Source organism: Misgurnus anguillicaudatus, chromosome 17, assembly GCF_027580225.2.
Source record: "Misgurnus anguillicaudatus chromosome 17, ASM2758022v2, whole genome shotgun sequence".
Lineage (NCBI taxonomy): Eukaryota > Metazoa > Chordata > Actinopteri > Cypriniformes > Cobitidae > Misgurnus > Misgurnus anguillicaudatus.
The window spans coordinates 11451154-11456731 of record NC_073353.2 but is presented as its reverse complement, the minus strand read 5'-3'; the positions used below and the strand labels follow the sequence as shown (position 1 = coordinate 11456731).

Here is a 5578-nt window from a genome sequence, read left to right as displayed (position 1 = left end):
TTTTTTAGTTTTTTAAGTAGTCCACTAAATAACTGTACTACCTTTGTATTATGACATTTAAAGGCGGAGTCCATGATGTTTGAAAGCCAATGTTGATATTTGAAATCACGTAAATAAACACGCCCCTACCCCAATAGAATCTGGACCTTCTGTTGATAGAATCGCCCCACACATACGCAACCCGGCAAGGATGTCGGTTAATAGACACGCACCTTACTGCTGATTAGCTATAAGTGTGTTTTGGTAGTCGGCCCGTCTGCTATTCCAAAGCGTTTTTCAAACATTGTGGACTCCGCCTTTAAAGGGGGAGAATAATATATTTTTTTAACTCAAAATATGTCACTAAACCACAACTCCTGGCCTGAGGGACAAGCCAATTTCATGGTACTGAGTCTGACCGTGTTCTACAACATATATAAAAAATGGTTTGCAATATAACTGTCTTACATATGTTTTATTAATAACAAAACACTTCAATTAAAACAAAAAACATATATTTTGTGTCATTATCTGACAATTTTAAGTGTTTTTCCTGGTGGTTGGGGACGGGACAGGAAAGCCACCATTTTCATAGAATGACCCAATTCTTAACTTCTCAGATTTTTTGCCATTTTAATCATGTTCTTCATTATGGACGCAATTAAGGGACAGCATGTTATAGACAGATATATATTTTGCTGTGGTGAATAACTCACAATTGTGGTCTATCAATACAAGGTGAAATTTTGAACAAATGTAAAATTACTTAAGTATAATTTCACTTTGAACGTAAGTAGCACATTGTTACTTTCATAGTTTGGAATGCAGATGTATTCAGGGCTCTGAGAAAATCCCTTTGTTAGTTTCAGCCGTGTTCTCCCCTAATTAATTATATTACAAACCTAGACGCAAAAGCGTTGGCGCCATCATCTGTTTGCAGCATCTTTTGTTACTAAGCAATTCAAGTTTCTTGGTTTGTCAATTAGTTCATTCAGTAATCAGATAACAATTTAATAGATAGATGAAATTTAACAGATGACAAGTTGACACCTGCCTACTCCTCCTTCGTCCTCACTCCCACCAGCTCTGCCCCACATTTCAACTGGTTAGGGTTCTGCCTTAGGCCTCCTGTCCAGGCGTGTCAGCCATTCATTGGCTATTTATATGTTTTTTTGGTTTGGCTGGGTCTCCACCATTTCTGATTCCACCTTGGTTAGTCTGTCACTGAGGCTCTACCCTGGCTGCTCCCAAGCTCTGTCAGATCCCTCCACCTGCTCTTCATCGCTCTCTTCCTCCTCCAAAACACATGACCCTTCTTCCCTTTATCCCAGACACGCCAGAACACAGTAACACCATCAGGTGCTGGTTTTGGAGAGGGTGACAATTCCCTAATGAAAATAAATGAGAGTTAAGGGTTAAAATTTATCTGCTATAATGCTATAATGTGATGCTGTAACCAATATGTGATTATATGTATAATGTTTTGAAAAATATGTTTAGGGAAAAGAATGTGTGATTGTGAAAGCCTTAGCAGGTGTTATAAGTGTTTAATATCCATATGTGGGTTACAGCGTTATTAAAAAAGTCGATCCTGTCTCTTTTTACAAGTAAGGCAGATATTAAGTTAAGCACATAATCACTTGGCTTATATCCACTTGTTGTGGTGACACAAGGAATACCGTTTCCTGGTGTTCCCTGAGAATTATTTTTCCCTGTTTCCTTTGATCAGCACCTATGCTTAAGTGGGGTTAGGGTTAGGTTATGGTTAGGGGTGGGGTTGTGTGTATGTTATCTGAACAGGGAAACACCGGTCCATGTCACAACTAATTTTAAGTGATACTATTTTAGCATTGTTTTTTAGCTCTACATCACATGTTTTAGTTAAGCTTTAATGAACTCAAATCTCCAGGTTCACTGTGTCTCAAACACATATTTCAACAATAAAAAAGGAATCACTGTCGGGTCATAGGGTTTTGATATGGAGATAAAGGTTATAATGGTGGTATTTTTGGTAATTCTACAGCACACTGTGAGTGTATATTAGTATTGTCTGTGTTTGTTTTGGCCATCTGATAGAGCGTTTGGACCGGGAAGTGGTGTCAGACTTTTCAAAATAATGAGGTCAGTTAATCTATGTACCACAGAGCCACTATTACCAGCAATGTGACATAGATTTGCAAGGTTTATAGACCTATATTTGTGTGCGTGTGTGTATGAGGTTGCTAAGGTTAGTTTGCTCTGGTTGCAGTGGAAACTTTAAAGACAGGAAACTTTGTAATGTTACCTGTTGCAGAATTTCCGCTAGACGTAGACTGACACTAGCTACTGAATTAGACATTTCCCTCTTTTAAACTTCATTCTAAAAATACATCTGCACACACAGAAGATTCACTTTAAACTCCCACCAAACTCATCAGTATATGCATTCAACAAAAATATTATTTAATTTGGGCATCCAAAAGGCAAAGCGTATTATTTCTGTAACACCCATGAAAAGGTGAGATCTGCAAAAAATATTTTTAAAATAATAATTAAGGAAAGTTATTGTAAGATTGCTATATATATATAAAAGGTGGGAATCAATAATGGGGGTCCAAGTCAACAGGTTATTATGTTCACAGAATTTGCGCACTAAATTATGCGGTGTTATTTTTAACCCAATGCTGGGTAAATATTGGACAGAACACATGTTGGGTTATAAATAAACCTATGATGGGTTGTTGTTGTTAACTCAACCATGAGTTAAAACAACCCAGCATTGCATTGAAACATCCAAGCATAGGTTTATTTATTAACTAAACATGTGTTCTGTCCAATATTTTCCCAGCGTTAGATTAAATAACCCAGCAGAATTTAGAGTGTGGTTTGCATCACTTATCACACTCTTCCCACCTGTGATCTTTCATTTCCTTGACTTATGAACAACTGCTTTGTTGACATAGATGTGTTCTTCTGCAAAGCAAATGAAAATATTCATGTTAAAATAGTAGCACTTATTTTTTTAATGTGTATTTCCAGATTAAGCATTTTTAAATTCAAAGGTTTAAACTGAGCAATGCTGTGAGATAGTACACTCAAAAAGATTTTTCAACTTGAATATTTTGAAATTAAACCAGAAAATGTTCATATTTGACCCAACAATGGGTTAAAACCAGTGGTGGCTGGTCAATAGCTGGTCATTTAGTTGTACCATTTCACTGTTAGTCATGTTATTATTTAAACATTAAAAAAATCATAACTGAGTTCATTTTGTGTGTATTAGAGTGCGGATCGGGCCGCATTTTTCTGTCCGAGCCTGGCCAGCATCCGACAGGGCAGTAACCGAACACGACCGTAACCCGACAGGCATTAAGATATTTATGTTCGAGCCCAACCCGAGCCCGAAACAGTTAAAAATCACGTTGTCACAGCAACATAAACACATTTACGCACACATGAAGATGGATGGCGTTAGTTCATTTTAAAATGAAACTTTTATGTTTATCATCTAACCCTCAGGCCATCCAAGAGATAGGTGACTTTGTTTCTTCAGTAGAACACAAATGTAGATTTTTAACTCCAATCGTTTCAGTCTGTCAGTTGTATAACGGAAGTGGATGTAAACAAAAATCCGATAGAGAAAAAAACATGCACAGACAAATCCAAATTAAACCCTGCGGCTCGTGACGACACATCGATGTCCTAAGACACGAAACGACCGGTTTGTGCGAGAAACCGAACATTATTTTATTAACTTTTTACCTCTAATACAACATTGTACACAGAGAAACGGGAGCCATATATACCATATTGTGTATGCCCTCACTTGCCCTCGATACAGTAGGTGGCAGTATGGACCTGTGAAGTTGTTTCGCAACCCACTACTAAACATTAGATGAATAAGAAGGTGATGTGAACGTGCGTGTTTCATTTTATGATGAACTATCGCTTTAAACAGGCTCATTGGCTACCTACATATTATAATTAGCTGTTTTAAATTTCAAATGTTCAATGCCTTATTGCGCCGAGCCCGACCCGAACCTGAACATAATTTCTAAATATCTATCCGAACTCGGCCCGCCCGTCGGGTACCGTTGGGTCCCGTTGGGCTCAGTTCGGGTATCCATCCTCTGGTGTGTATCACGTGTGTGTGTCTGGGGCGCCACCCAAATGACTGTGTATGTAGGTTAGTAAATGTGTAAAAAAAATGTGAATTGAGGTTGAGCTCTAATTGGCTGGTTTCAGATCCACCTCGGGGCACAGCACCCAGCGCCCCAAACCCTCCCACTTTTGTTGTTAGCAAATCAATATTGCTTTTTATGCTTTTGATGTCATGTGATTGGATCGTTCTGAGAGTCTTATAACCATATTGCAGATTACCATGTAACTGATCATGACAGTACTGATCAGTGGAAGCAAGTGAAATATCTTGAGATGAAAGAAAATATGATTCTATCCTTACAAAATCACCCTTTACAAGGCGTTCAGTTGAAGAATAAATAAAGTATTAAGGAGCTTGGACCAGATTGAGCAGAATAAAAATATAAAATATGTGAACCTGCCTGTATATAATTCACTCTATAATCCACTCTTAACAAATTATCTAATCTAATCAAAATCTTGAAATCTCACTCATTGATTTCATTATGATTTAATATTTGACATGACCTTACTCCGTCATTTAATTTTATTTATGTTTTCATAGGCAGGGTCTCATATTACAAGTTAAGAACAATACAATCATACTAACCTGAAGTGTAAGAACACTTCTTTGCACATCTGAAGATGATAATAATGACTACAATAACACATACAAGTGCGAGCGCTGAGCATACAATCAGCAATGTAATATTAGGAACATGAGGCTCTATGAGGAAAGACAGCAAGAAATATAAGTCAATGTACAATGTTTAGTACATATAGGGACAGTTTCCTGGACAGGGTTTAGATTAATCCAGGACAAGGCCTTAGTGATATAAAGACATTTGAGAAGTTTTTACAAACATATCTAACAAAAACAACACTAGTGTGCATCTTGAGACACAACAATGGCACTGAAATATGTAAAGATATGTTTAGGGCAAGATGTTATTAAAATAAAAGCAGCTCAAACATGGATAAACCCTGTCCGAAAAACAGCCCCATAATGTTATCAACACGTTTCTGGCATTTTTGGATAGCAATTAAGTTTCAGGCAGCAGAATAGAAATGCTATGCAAATTTAAATCATTGCTTTATGAAGAGACTGGAGTGGTACTGTACCTGTTGGTTTAGTTGAGTTGTGCACAGGAATGTGCTGTTCAGGGCCATGAGTTGGTAAAAAATCTGAAATAATTAAGGACACTAATGATATGTGATCCTGCCATTTTTGTGATTTACTGTTTTCTACATAAAATCAGCCTACATGATGTAAAGAAATTAAAGTAAAAGCAAACTTTGATGTCATCATTAGATTATGAGAATTGGATTTCAAAGGCCGGGTCACATATTGATATTGACTAGCCTTTCCAGACATAACAACTTTATAATAAGAAATCATGAATTCGTAAAAGAATCATAAGACAAAATGTTCCATTGATTACTTGAAGATAAAACTGTTGTTTTTGTGTTGTGTGATTAT

The 5578-nt window shown here is 36.9% G+C and overlaps 1 long non-coding RNA gene across 2 annotated transcripts; it reads right to left on the bottom strand.

The window, feature by feature from the left end:
• Positions 1–439: 439 nt before the first annotated feature.
• On the bottom strand, positions 440–5375 carry LOC129451768 (uncharacterized). Of its 2 annotated transcripts, XR_012358287.1 has the most exons (4): positions 5221–5375; positions 4709–4825; positions 2872–2931; positions 440–1367 (listed from the first exon to the last, which is right to left on the bottom strand). It is a non-coding gene; the product is annotated as an uncharacterized lncRNA (long non-coding RNA). The 2 variants fall into 2 exon arrangements; XR_008646857.2 differs by having other exon boundaries at positions 4709–5375.
• Between the last annotated feature and the right edge of the window lie 203 nt (positions 5376–5578).